The sequence below is a fragment of the Coregonus lavaretus genome, assembly GCF_964263955.1.
Source record: "Coregonus lavaretus genome assembly, chromosome: 33".
In the NCBI taxonomy this organism is placed as follows: Eukaryota; Metazoa; Chordata; class Actinopteri; order Salmoniformes; family Salmonidae; genus Coregonus; species Coregonus lavaretus.
In genome coordinates, this window is record NC_140020.1 from 30906451 (window position 1) to 30921006 (window position 14556).

General features: G+C 42.7%; 1 pseudogene across 1 annotated transcript; it reads right to left on the reverse strand.

Moving 5' to 3' along the window:
- Nucleotides 1–1377: 1377 nt before the first annotated feature.
- On the reverse strand, nt 1378–6807 carry LOC311108794 (methylmalonate-semialdehyde/malonate-semialdehyde dehydrogenase [acylating], mitochondrial-like; annotated as a pseudogene). The gene is made up of 8 exons (XR_014615899.1): nt 6679–6807; nt 5987–6061; nt 4934–5093; nt 4642–4718; nt 4122–4424; nt 3633–3754; nt 3190–3377; nt 1378–1547 (listed from the first exon to the last, which is right to left on the reverse strand). The product of XR_014615899.1 is annotated as a methylmalonate-semialdehyde/malonate-semialdehyde dehydrogenase [acylating], mitochondrial-like (transcript).
- Between the last annotated feature and the right edge of the window lie 7749 nt (nt 6808–14556).

A 14556-nucleotide genomic window follows, 5' to 3' on the forward strand; every position in this document is an offset into this window, starting at 1 on the left:
TGTTGCCGGTGTTGTGAGCTACCCTGTTTGCCATAGAAGTTGGTGTCGCCCCTGAAGGAACCTCTGGAGTGGGTGAAGGAAAACATGGGCAGGGCAGAGGAACGGGGATGAGCACGTTCACTCCAATCCAAATGAGAAAACACACACAGTAGGGTTTAATATTCTCCCAGAGGGAATTTGGGAAGGTTGTGGCTGTTTTTACTGTATGATAAACCGTTTATTGTGGTGACTCAGATTATCCCCTAAATAATCAGATAAACTAATAGTAGCCCTAGGCCATCGGAGATTTAGCACCATGGACGTCGCAGTTGATCGCAAATCTAACTAGTAGGTCCACCGTGCACTCACTTTTGTTTAGCATAACATCATGAAACAATGTTGCAAATCTCTATTTTCTCGAGCGCTTTTGTGGACACAGTATCAGCCGTTGTGATTAGCAACAGTTTATATTTTGAGCCTCTGAAATCTCCAAACTAACGTGTGGCACTGTCAATGTGAGCTGGAGATTGGACGTTATCTACCATAACTGCGTTGAGATGTTGCGTTTAGCCTGCACATATAGTAAGCAATTAAAATGTATAGAAGCTATGCAGTAGCCTAAGAGATATTTCCTATTGGGGACTTTGTTGAGTAAATATGGTAGGCTGCTCGCGTTGTGATGACTGGTCTAAATGTTTGAATGAAGCCAAATGTGTACATTGTGTATTTTTGAATCTCTGCATATCCTCTCACCAGCTGTGATTAGGGCTGTAACGGTTTTGAAATTTGAGGTTACGGTAATTTAAGTCAGTTTCACGTCACGCTGTTCATTAAAATAATTTATTATAAATGTACTGGTTTCTCGACATTATTTATCTCGGGAAACTAGGATGGTTTGGCCGGGAATGCTCGGTAACCCGGTTCCTGCTATTAAACCCTAACACACACAGTCGCGCACATCCACTATGAATTATAGAGCCCAATGTTACAAATTACACCTTTATCGACCCATGACAAAGACTTGCACACACGCAAAAATAGTGCTGTGAACAAGAGATGATCCCGTGTGGCTCAGTTGGTAGAGCATTGCACTTGCAACGCCAGGGTTGTGGGTTCGATTCCCACGGGGGACCAGTACGAATTAAAATGTATGCACTCACTACTGTAAGTCGCTCCCAGAGCGTATGCTAAAATGTAATGAAAGTGACATTAATTATCCTCACAGAGTTACCACAAGGTATGAATCACTGCATAGTCACCCATCTATCTAGAAATGAAGTTATCAATGGGAAACTACTTGCAATGTTGGACATCAATCACACAAGTCTTACTTCCCCAAGCACCTACCGGAAGTCTCTGAACTATGGCTCACCTGTCCAACATCCACCTCGTGTGTGTACTTGCGGGCGGTGGCTCCGTTGGTGGTGAAAGATGGCGGTTCCGTTGCCGTACTGGTTGTTGTTGACCAGGGAGATGGCTTCATCCAGAGTGTCAGCCTCCAGAACCACCAGCACCGGCCCAAAGATGTTCTCCGTGTAGCACTTCATCGTTGGCTGGGGCGAAAATGCCTGACATTAAGTAGTGCATCATCAGTTTTCATCATGTCAGTCATTGCATACCTTAGAGAGCCATTTATAACGTGTCATAAATGTCCAGATCAACTAGCCCATGTCAGCTAACGACTTTTAGCCCATAGATTGTTGTAATGTTTGAGTCACTCAAATATCACATGAATACACATTGGACATGGCAAAATGTATAGAATTGCAAGACAATTTGCTTTAAAACTGCAACATTTTCTCTACACCCCATCACAAAATGTTCTCTCCGCCAACAAGAGGGGTGTGAACAGTTTGTGTCATGAGCAGCGCTTGTGCCCATAGACAGACGTGGCGCGAGCGATGTTCCCCAATGTTGGAAGGGGGGCCTGAGTGAAAAAGTTAGGAAACCCCTGTGCTATATGATATTATGTCAAAAATAGAGACGGAGTGGACTGTTATGTACTACTATTGTAGACCTGCCAAATGAGTTGAAGGCAAAGAAGCTTTGACAGGTGAGATCCAATACAATAGGTGAAGTGGTATGACATAATGCTTATGGAAGAGAATACACATAGAACTGTACGAGTCAAAGATGTACACGCAAAAACCTGAAGGATAATGAACATGAGAAAAAGTAGAAAGTTGCACATATTACATTTACATTTTTGTCATTTAGCAGACGCTCTTATCCAGAGCGACTTACAGGAGCAATTAGGGTTAAGTGCCTTGCTCAAGGGCACATCGACAGATTTTTCACCTAGTCGGCTCGGTGATTAGAACCAGCGACCTTTCGGTTACTGGCACAACGCTCTTAACCACTAAGCTACCTGCCGCCACGTATGCATCACACTCATCATTGCCGTGGGAACCAACAGCTGAAAACCCCCAATCGACATACGTCAAAACGTATTATTAGAGCTGAATACGCCAGGTTGACAAAGGTACTTTGTGTTGAAATATTGGTTATCTTTCCTCCATATGGACAAGACTACACAACCATTAATATGTGACTAATTGTTTATCAGACAAGTTCCCCATATAGCAGACAGACATCACTGGTCAAGTCAGGCCTCTAACTCCAGCCAGACATTATTAACCCACGAGAAGGGGCTTTAGTTAGTTAGCTAGTCCTGCAGGTTACTGTAACAGAGCTACTGCAGCTCGGTATGTCAAAAGTATGTGAATATTTTTTTTAACCTTATGTCAAAGTGTCATTTCTACTGTACCAAGGTTCAACGTTGTTGTGACATGCTCCATTGATGTAAGACCCTTCCAAGTGTAGTGGAGATGGTTCACCAAAACCTACATGATCTATGCAATACTGTAACCTGAATAGTTTGTAGATGTGGAAACCTAGGCTATAGCTAAGCGTGCTAACAGTCATCAATCACTCAGCTGACCCAGGTTCAAAGCCAGGTCGGTTACACCCCCCCCCCCCCCAATACAATTACAACTCATTGAACAGACAAACCAATTCTGAGCAATGATACAGTATGTGGACTGGCGCTGGCAGTCATATTGGATGTACTATTTGAAATGTATGGTTTTTTTCACATAGGGGGAAAATATTGATTTTGAAGAAGTTTTGCTAAGGAAAAAAACAAAACAAGTCATATACCAGAAATTCACACAGGGTAGTGAAAGTCCTTTAGGTAAAAGGGCGAGGTACCTGCATTGACGCGCAGGGCTTTGGAGCGCTCCACCAGCCCTGGGAGCCAATCACGAGCCTCACGTACGAGAATGGCGGTTGAGAGAGCCATACAACGCTGTCCTGCTGCGCTGAAGGCCGCGCCCACTAGCTGGTTCAGTGTTCTCCTTGTTTGCATCAGGCATCACCACACCGTGGGTCTTAGCGCCCTATGAGGCAGAATACAAGGGTTGGTAGGTTTACTGCCATGCGTTTTAGGAATGTGCAAAGACCTAAGCAATAAGAAACTCAAGAAAAAAACCTCAAGGACCTTTAGCCATCTACTTGTTCAGTATTGCTAATGTAGTAGAACTAGTCATCTTGCAGTATGGTTAAGGGCACTGTAAACCATTTAAGGCAGACATATTTCCCTAAGTGTCTAAGGGTTCCCTATTCATAGAACGGTTGTCGGTTATCATATTTACCATGTTGGACTGCACTCTCTTGCCGTTCTTGGATCCTCTCTCGTAGATGTACTCTCCTGCCTGGTTGGAGCCCACGAAGCTGATGGCCTTGATGGCAGGGTGGTCACAGATGAAGTTCACAGCTATGGAAAGAGGTCAAAGGTCATATCATTCCACTCATCATCATTATTTACATGGCACTGTAAGGGCACAAGATGGTGGTATAATCACCTTGGAAATAAAACCTGCAACAAAAAAACAGTGTTTCCTATATTGACTGCTACACCCTAGGGCACTTAAACACATTTACCTACACACACATTATGTAAAGCGTTTACTTAACATAAAGTGCTGGGTCTACAGGACCATTCAAAAACTACCGATATACCTCAGGCATTAACTAACACACATGATCAGCATAGCCTGGTTTTTCCTTACATCCTGGGAAACAGGACACACACACACACTTCAATAGCATGTTTTATAAAGACTCATCACACACCCTCTTACCAGCGTGCTGTCCGTGGATGATGTTCAGGTTCCCGACGGGCATCCCTGCGTCCTGCAGTAGCTTGGCCAGCAGCATAGTGCATCCTGGGACGCGCTCGGAGGGCTTCATCAGGTATGTGTTGCCACACACCATACCCATGGGGAACATCCACAGATGGATCATGGCAGGGAAGTTGAAGGGGGCAATACCAGCACACACCCCGATGGGCAGGCGGTAGGTGTAGGTATCCATGTCTTTGGTGATGGAGGGCAGGGTCTCCCCCAGCATCAGGGAGGTGATGCTGCAGGCGTGCTCTGCCACCTCTAGAGGGTAGAGAGACGTGACATACAAGACATACAAGTGGTGGGAAGAGGGTCAAATACTTGTGGTGCAAGGAGATAGCGGTCGCAGAACAGAGACTTCAATACAGAGAAAACTAAAATAAGCTATTTTATTAGACAAGTTTTTGTAGTATCTCCCCGTTCAAATAAACATTTTCTCTCGTTTCCCATGCCTACTTAACATGACTGATCTACCTACGCAGTCCTCCGAAGACGTCTCCCTCCGCATCGGCCAGTTTTGCCCTGCTCCAGCATGATCAGCCTGGCCAGCTCTTTCTGAAAACACAGACTAATATAAATAAATTAACCAATCATCTTTGATGAACATTCATGTTTTAGGCCCCGGTTTTTGCCAAGAAACATGTTTGTAGCTTATTCTGTGGATCACAATTTTCAATACAGTTCAAAAGGCATTAAATGCATTATATTGAACAAAACATTTGCGAACTATTCCTATGGAGGCCCATTTTCAGACCAGGGTCTTTCCTTACAATGTTTTCCTTGATGAGCTGCTAGTATCGGAGGACGATCTGCTGGCGGGTGAGGATGGAGGTCTCGGACCAGGAGGCGTAGGCCCTGGAGCAGGAATCTACTGCAGCTAACCTCTGTCTGGGTGGCTTTGGGCACGCGACCCACCACCTCGTTAGTGGCCTGAGGTAGGGAGAGAAGAAGGACAAGAGATAAATAACCATGTCATTGTGAATGGAGACAAACCACATAAGGGTCCTGTCCAGGAGGGTGTAACATTGAAGAACATTGAAATAAAAATGTATTGCGTACAGGTATAAGGTTATATCATGTAGAATAGGGAGTTGAGTCAGACAGCGTTTCATTATGGTCTGTTTATGTTTCACCTTACTTAATACAACCCTGAAATTCCCCCTTTAAACCACGACAGTCCAAAGTAGCACCTCTCCTGGAGTTACACTTTAAATATGAATGGCCAGGACAGAGGATACTCCAGGCTGACTACATTTCTTTTGACAAAGAACAATGGAGTTTCAGGCCAACTACAGCTAGCTCTGTTACATATTACATCAGCATTTTAGTGAGACAATGTTTGAGAGGGACTTTTCTGCCTTCCTCTATAAGAATATTGCATTTTACCAAGGGTTTTAACATGATAAATAATACATAATCATCATTTTTAGGTTAACATTTAAAAGTTAATTATTTGTAGGGAAGAGAGTTATAGTCTTCTGGATGTGTGGCTGTTTCTGCATTCAACAGCAGTATATTGTTGCCTTGCCAAAAGCAAAACAATGGCAAGTTTCCCTGAAGTAGATGCAGTTATAGTGAATGTGAGTGCATAAACATGTCAAGGGTCAATTGGCTGTGAGGAATAGGCTTCCATTTCTACACTTTGCAAATCATACTGATTAAATATGACACCCTCAAGAGATCTTCATCTCGAGCTTCCGACCCGACCGGTTTATACATTGTGTTTGGTGTTCGTATGTACACCACCAGGTGTGTTTTTTGTGGGTGGGGGGGGGTTGTGTGTTGTGTGTGGTGTGTGTGTGTGTGTAAGCAGTGATACTTACAGGGTTGTGAATGTCCAGCCATTCTGAGGTGTTGGACTCAACAAACTTGCTGTCAATGAACAGCTTGGTGGTGGGCTGCAAGAAGACAGGGAAATGACAACCTCACAATGGACATGTCATCGACCATGTCAATCAACATATCCGTGCATGTGTAGATTGCATGAGCATATATATTAATACAAGTCTTAGATAGCTAGCTACAGTATACATACGACCATTCATAACTCTAGTTATTATAAGATTGCACATATAACACATGCGACCCATCTGAAGGGGTGCCTGAAGAGAGAACACACGAGGATCACTTTTCAATGTGAAGTTTCCATTGGCTAGCTAGCTAAGATCCAAAACCCTAAACTTCTGCAAGCATGCTAGCTAACTAGTTAGCTAAACTAACTAACTGTGGCATTGACGCTAGTTAGCTAGTTAGTTGACCTTGCGAGCTAACTCGTCCAAGCTGTTAATCATTAATTGACCACATGCTACAGAATATAGCTAAGTAACTAACGTTACATGTTGCAATGTCAAATGGGAAATATAATCGTAAATGCATGCTTAGACTTAGTGTGGCGATACTTAGCTAACTAGCTACCGTGCCATGCTACTATGCTAGCAAGTTATATAGCTAGCTAGCCACTCAAGTATAAAACAATGCATTTAGCTAGAAAAGCTGCACGAGGAATGTGGTTTACCTTTTTGCTCCATAACGATCTCGCTAGAATCCCTGCCATGGTAGAAGAGACTGATTGCTTTCAGCCCAAAGTACACAGTCCCAAAACAGACACATCTGGACACTGATAAGGTTAGCTAGCTAGCAGTCACACGTTCATGAAGTCAAACAGACTGAGGACGTAGAAAGACCAAAAGCTGCACCTTTTATTTGATCTTTCAGCAAGGTTAGCCACATTGATAAATGCAGCAGATACTCAATTCTTCTGTGAAATGGGCATGCTAGATTCCCGTGAAGAGGACTCAACCTGTGAGGACAAACGCTTAGAAAAGATCCAATCAGTTGGCGAAAACAAAAACACAACACAAAATGTATGAGGCGGATTGGCTGGCCTTTCATGAGAGGGACCAAGTCGTCGTTGACAATGGGCAAATTCGTTTTGCATGGTCCGGTTCTCCGGGAAATATTGATTTCACGTAAGGACCAATGGAATGGTCTAAAATGTATAAATTCGCTTACCCAGGACACCGAGCCATGCACAACTTATTTGTCCATTGCAATTAGTGCCCGCCCCAGCTCTGTTACATGTCTTTCATTGGTCCAAAATCGAGTGCATCATTCTACCTTACAAAACTTTTTTTCTTATCCAACAGAGCGTGAAGTATCATGTGAGAACTGGTGTTTTTTCGGATCATACTTTAAATTAAGTAATTTAAGCAATATAGAATAAGGTAGAATAAACTATAATAGTATAGAATAGAGCATAGTCAATAAATCACTAAATTACTTGAATCCTGATTCCACTTTTTATAATGTGGCCTTGGTCTGAGTTTTACTGCTATAAATAAGTTACATCAGGATGCATTTGAACCTATTTCTATACCTAACATGTTATATTCAGGCGTGAGCAATGTAATGTGACCCAATGGAAAACTGTGACTGTGGCACATTAGCTTCTTTCCTGACAGCTAGCTTGAAGATGACATAAACACTTTCAACCTAGCCTGACATGTGACGGTTTCTATGGTAACACAAACACGCACACAGGCAAGACGGAATTCCTTCACTGAAGTTGCAAGGCCGTGGCAAAATGGATAGGATCCTTAGGATATCCACATTATACAGTGAGTGAGCTATCACATTGTTTTATGAAGTTACTCATTTCTTTACAATGCCAAATAACTTTTCAATTTTTCTTTTTGCTTGCCTAACATTAGTGTACAGCAGTCTACTTTGCTGATGGAGAATATTCAACGACTCTGTCTTTATCCAACCCAGGTCTGTTTCACTGAGAACCTCATTACACATAAAAAAGCTGATTTATGTAAATTGCCGCGATCTGCCAAGATTAGGAATCACAGACTTTGAGGATATGAAGGTAAAGGGAGATGAAGCTGAGAAGCTTTCAGATTCTAAGCCTGCATTGAATACTTATTGAAATTTCAATAGAGTGATTTTGAACGAAAAGGTCTGAATGTAAAGTAGAAATAGTCTAGGCTACATATAGGCTATACTCATGGCGTTTGCAACGCCAGGGTTGTGGGCTCGTTTCCCACGGGGAGCCAGTATGAAAATGTATGCACTCACTAACTGTAAGTCGCTCTGGATAAGAGCGTCTGCTAAATGACTAAAATGTAAAATGTAATTAAGGCACTAAAATGTCCTGGGAGAGCCACCATGAATGTGTGCAGGATTGTTTCAACCCAAATAAGAAAACATTGGGCAATATTCCCATCTCAGTGGTAGGCTAATTATTCAAGATGGGTCTCACAGCATGATATATCATACACAGCCAAATGCAGACAATCGGATTCAGCACTGAGAATAATTCATATTTCATAGGCCAACTCATAAGGGCAGCATCTAAGCTGCACCCGGGTTTATATTTCTAATGAGCATGGTCATACCATAATTTATAGCATTTTATTAATTTAGGGTTATCCCTAAATTTCAAGCACACCTGAACATTCCTGTAATTAGCAGGGTGCAACGTACTGAACATTGCAGATAGAAATAATATGAATAGAGCTGCCATTTTCTCCTCACTCTGTACATTTCAGAGAGGCATGTCTATTCTAAAATACAATACACTTCTATCTGAAGATTCTACAACGTACCCTACTGAATATGACCCAGATCGACCCTATGATTTGGCTCAGCTCCTCCTCCCTGTGTTGCGCCCCCTGTAGGCCATCTCTGCCCATGTGCGTGAGCTGCTGGGGATTTCAGAGCCGCTGTGGAGCTGCAGCATCGCAGACCACCGCCACCACCCCAGAGACAGCATGGGCCTGTCCCTAGAGAAGAATAGCAGGACAGGGGACTGGGCTGACTCCTTCACCTACAAACAGCTCCTCAACGACAGGAAACAGTGAATGGAATTTTGCGTGTGATAAAATGCTAAATGACTAAAATGTCAAATGTAAAATAAAATGAACATGTGAATGGATTAACTGTCTGTTAATATGTTGTTTGTAAGAATCAGAATCACCTTTTCGCCAAGTAAATAAAAAATTAGTAGAATTGTACTTGGTGATATGGTGCTACTAGCAATAGATTGCAAACAGAATGCAGACAGAGGAATTTACACAAAGTTTACATATATTATATACAAAATAGATAATGTAGGCATAGAACTATAGAGTAAGAGAGAATTTACAGAGAGGATATACAAATGTGCATTATAAATATATATGTGCAGAGGTAAGGATGCTCCGTGATATAGTGCAACAACATGTGCCTATGTACAGTTTATTTACAGTGTTAATGTGCAGAGCTGAACAGAGTGCAATTACGGTAGTGCAGTTATTATATGTACAGTTCAATGATGGCTTGATGCAGTGCGCAGCACAGAGTGCATAGTCCCTTAGTCTCTATGGACCAAATGGCCAATTGGTGAGGTACACAGCACGGGGAAAGAAACTGTTCGGCTGTCAGTTTGTTTTGGTCATGATTGACCTGAACCGTTTACCAGAGGGGAGTCTTTGGAAGATGGGGTGTCCGGGGTGGGCGGGGTAGGCAATGATCTTTCCTGCATGCCTCCTTCCCCCGGGGGGGCAGGTCCTCGATGGAGGGCAGGTGGCAGCCGATGACCCTCTCTACAGACCAGACAATGTGTTGCAGTTTGCCCTTGGAGGGAGGAGTGGTTTAGTTGTGAACAATGAAGCAATAATGTTCCAATCAATTACAGATGTTGATGTAGACAGATTGTAAAGACAGGGCTTTGTAAGGCGCTTTGTGATTAAATTGGTGTTCTGGAGTGTGTGTTTAGTTTTTCTGATGATTTCATTTGCAATAATATAGTGATTGAGGGATAACAGCCGGTTCAGTGCAGGGCTTAGAACTATGACCCTGTAGTTACTATACCAACACATGTGCCAATAGGGTCCAGACCTCCTGCCATAGTATGCAAAACAGATACATATCCTAAGCCAAGGGCCCAAGGCTATGTTCCACTTGTTCTCTTTTTCTTTTTCAAGTTTTCTACTCCGCTAGACAGTACCTCGGCTAACCAGGTTTGCGTTTCTTCCACCTCCAGATTGACCACTTATTCATGGTCCAATAGAGTATGAAGGTTTGATTGAATGATATTAATACTCCATTGGTCCATGAACAAGTGGGACACAGTTGCCTTGTCACAATGTCCTTTATTGATTAACTAGGTAATGAAAGATACAACAACAGGATGTCATTTTCTGCATTCTACAGAATGTATTAGACAGATGAAAACTGTAAAGGCTCCTGGAATCACCATAGATTCCTTCATTCCAACACCTTGGGTACACACTGTCTCTATTGATCTGAACCCTGCCTGTATACAGTGGCTGAATGAGGCTCTATATTGATTTGCAGTAGAACTCGTCAGTGCAATTCTGTAGTAGATGAAACCCAACACCTTGTGAATTATGAGGAGCTGGGGTAAGAGTCAGGAAAGGCTTTGTTTTGAGGACAAAAACAATGAGACTGATGGTATTTCCTGTTAAGAGAATGCATTTAGAGATCGCACATGGGCTTTGTCAACATGAAAAAGTGTAGTATATGATCAGAAGATGATCTGACTTACGATGTATCATTCCAGGTCATCTTCTGCACTTCTTTACGTCACAATACCGTGTAAGCCCGCAGGGCTAAAACCTAGACATTATCTCATGTAGCTAACGCAAGTATTCAGGTCTCAAGCAAGGTTGTGATTCACCAAACCACCTCTGTTACATAACCACAGCAGCAATAGCCTTTGGCTAGCCCTGTGCTTTAGCCTGAGGAGTGGGTGCAAGAGACAGGGCAGGGAGTGCCAAGATGGTTATCGCCAACCTGTCATTTTCTTGTGGCCTTATTGACTGCAGAAGTAGTCAGGTCAGTACCCAGCTACCTGGGCATCTCTTGAAAGCTTCTGAAATTAGCATATATATGGTCATTTTTCAGTTTGCCAATAGATCATACACATTGTAAGGCTATTATGTCACCACATGTGCAATGGCCTATACATTTTGGGTTATTTGTGTGGTTGCTTGTTTGCAGATCTGCCTGCAGCATATCTGTTCTTATTATAAACCAATTAGATTGTGTTTGTATGTCACTGCATGACATCATTGAGCTTAATTGGCTTAACGCTTGCTCATAAATGTGTTAAGCTCATAATCATTGTGATGATAAATGAATAACAGCATGGTGAATTATACAGTATTTCCATATAGCCTACTGTAGGGCCACTGCATTGTCAGATGTGAAATTGAGTTCATACATAGCCTACTCATTTAAATAATCAGTAGACAGGTGCAAGATTGTGCTGGGAGGCATTGCAACTGTCTGTCTGTTTGTGGATGAATGCACAAATGGCCCCTAGTGCTGGGGGGTGCCCTCGATTACCATTCCAAGCACAGCAGTGCACCTCTGGTCACCCGCGAAATGGAGCTGGCTCGCTGACGGGGAAAGGTTGATAGTATAGTCCACGACTTGTGTGACGCCCGGACCGGATGACAGAGGTGATCTAGTGGGGTGTCAGTCTGATTGAGCCCGCATATCACCGGCGGACCTGCTGAGAAAAAGCGATGCGAACATCTGACTTCTGCGCGATCCGAATTCAGCACCAGCAGTCAGTTGACAGCGCCGTATCGCTACAAAGGCGTTTTCTCTGCTATTAAACGGTTCATGCGGGCCAAATGCGCAGAGGCAATCCTCTGTGTTGTAGCTGGAAAGCTGCAGCCTCAAAGCGATAGCGGGACCTCATCCACCTGCAGTTTTCTTTTAGATAGCCAACATCCAGTGAGAATTTCCCACCTTGGAATGTTGCTTTCTATGGTCATGGATTTCTTGAAGGACATCGGTGGTTTCGAAGGCCATTCTCACAGACTATATTAGGATCCAGCGCACATTTTTGGGAGACCTGAGTCCGCTCAAGGAACCACCATTTACATTACACAGAATTCTGTCAAAATGTTTTGGCGCTCATAACAGCATTTGGGGAAGAATTTACGCGGTAGGCTTACTACCCCAGATTGAACAGGGCTGATGCTCCGTCTTCAAGGTAAACTTTAAGCTATATTTGTATAGCCTACCATACATTAAATGCATCACATTGCTGTTGAACTCTTTTGGGGAATCGGCTTTGAAGAAATACCATGGGGAGCAGCGGTACGGTTTTAGTGCAATTAGGCTCCCATCCTCATTGCTTCTCTCACCGCGGGCTATCTGAAAAGGTGAGGAATCTCCTAAAGACAGCTGTCATGCGCCTAGATCTTTGAAAAGCTAGGCTATAACACCGCAAGGTCAAAAAATCCCTTCAAATTATGAGCAAAGCAGTCAGATTACAAATTGTATTTATAGAACCCCCTTGCTTGCATGTTGAGATTTTTATTTTTTGTCTAGTTGAAACTGAAAATCGTGTAATGTGCCCATTATCGTCTTGTCCACTTACAGATGCATGGTGGATCACATCAGATTGAATTAAGATGTGAAATGACTGCGCTTGTGCTCGCACATTATATGAGTTCTTATCAGTCCAACCAAGATAACTTGCAGTGCTACGAGAGAATGAAATATGACCATAAACAAAATATGAAACATAAACAGCCATTACTGAAATGCAAATTAGGCATCAGTCATTCACTTGTTATCTTGTTGTAGGCTATTGCCTATAATAAAACAGCTTGGATTGAGTAGCCCAATTAACGACTGGACAAGGTACAATTCAAACAGATGTATATTGCTACAGGTCTCTGAAATGTGAATATGTGGCCCTAATGACTTATAAACGTGTTTCATCTTTTTATGTCGGGTGTTGGTTATCATCTATTGTATTATTCATGGGAGCCGGAGGCACCATTGTAACTGCCACACCATATAATATTTCTGTTGGCTGACTGCTAGAACGGCTACAACGCATTCTGATCACAACATTCAATATCACGCAGAACCATTCATCATCGCATAGCCTTTTCATTGAAGGCAATGCTTATGTCTTTCACTAACGTGATTCATAGTCTAAAAAAAGAGGGATGTAGTATAGTCCCTTCCACCACCGACACATACAATGAGCTGTGGCTTGGGCTACAGTAGAATGAACACATCGACCTAATTTACATTGCTTACCACACAGTAGCTTTGCTGAATGCACAGCATATCCAGTAGGAAAGGGGGGAAAGCAAACAGTGGGCCTATTGATTATTCGGCCCATAGGATTGGATGTATTTGCAAGGAGAAACAATCTATTCCCTCTAAAAGGTGAAAAACAACAGATGCATTTTTGGATCTTCACGCCAAAGGGAAAAGGAGGGTTCACACCAAAAATATGATTCTAAAAGCGCTAAAGACAATTCTATTGATAGAGAAGGGCCTGTTCACTCAGCATGCTAAGACGCCCCTCTTCATGTTGAAACTTAACCAGTGCCACCTCAGATCCCACAGTTCTTTGGGATCTGCTCAACTGGAGAACATGGCTGGCAGCTCATTACATCCAGGGTTTAGGTCACCTCAGCCATGTTACCTACCAATCTAATATCAATGGGAAGAAAATGAAAGGAATTAAGCATTATTTTATGCCTCTGTGTAGATCGATTTGACGGTGTGTGTGTGTATGAGAGAAAGAGAGAGAGAGAGAGAGAGAGAGAGAGAGAGAGAGAGAGAGAGAGAGAGAGAGAGAAAGAGAGAGAGAGAGCTATAAGATCAGTTTGATTTATTCATTAGGCCACCCTAAATGTAATTGACCTTTTCCTCCGTAATTCAGACCACATCAAAGTATGACCACAATGGCAAATAAAACACCAGATGTTATTTATGGACCTGCCATAGTAGCATTGGAATCCAATAGGCCAATGAAATATGTGGAACAATAGTACTGACTCAATGCAGTATTAGGTTGTATGAAAATGAACCTTTAAATACCTGCCATCCCAAAGTGAGGTTTTGGTGTTGCCATGGTATCAAGGATGTCACCCTAGACCTAACACATTGTGTTGGCAGACACTGATGTAAATTGGTATTCCAACAAACACACACTCTCTCACACACCCACACACTCTCTCTCTCTCACTCGCTCTCGCATGTGCACACACACACGCACACACACACACACACACACACACACACACACACACACACACACACACACACACACACACACACACACACACACACACACACACACACACACACACAGGCTGATGGTGTGTTCAGGACATACTTAAACCATTCAACTCCAATTTGACAGTTTAATTAAGGAATATTTGTAATCAAACACCAACTAATTTCATGTGGTAAACAATTCCCTCCAGGTCAACAAACCAGAAAGTGTTTATATCCGCATGGAATGCTACCATGCCCCTAATGTGTTTCTCCTAATAAAATATGAAATGTCAGTTTCATTCCACAACCTCAATACATGTACTGAAGCATTTTGCTGCCGATG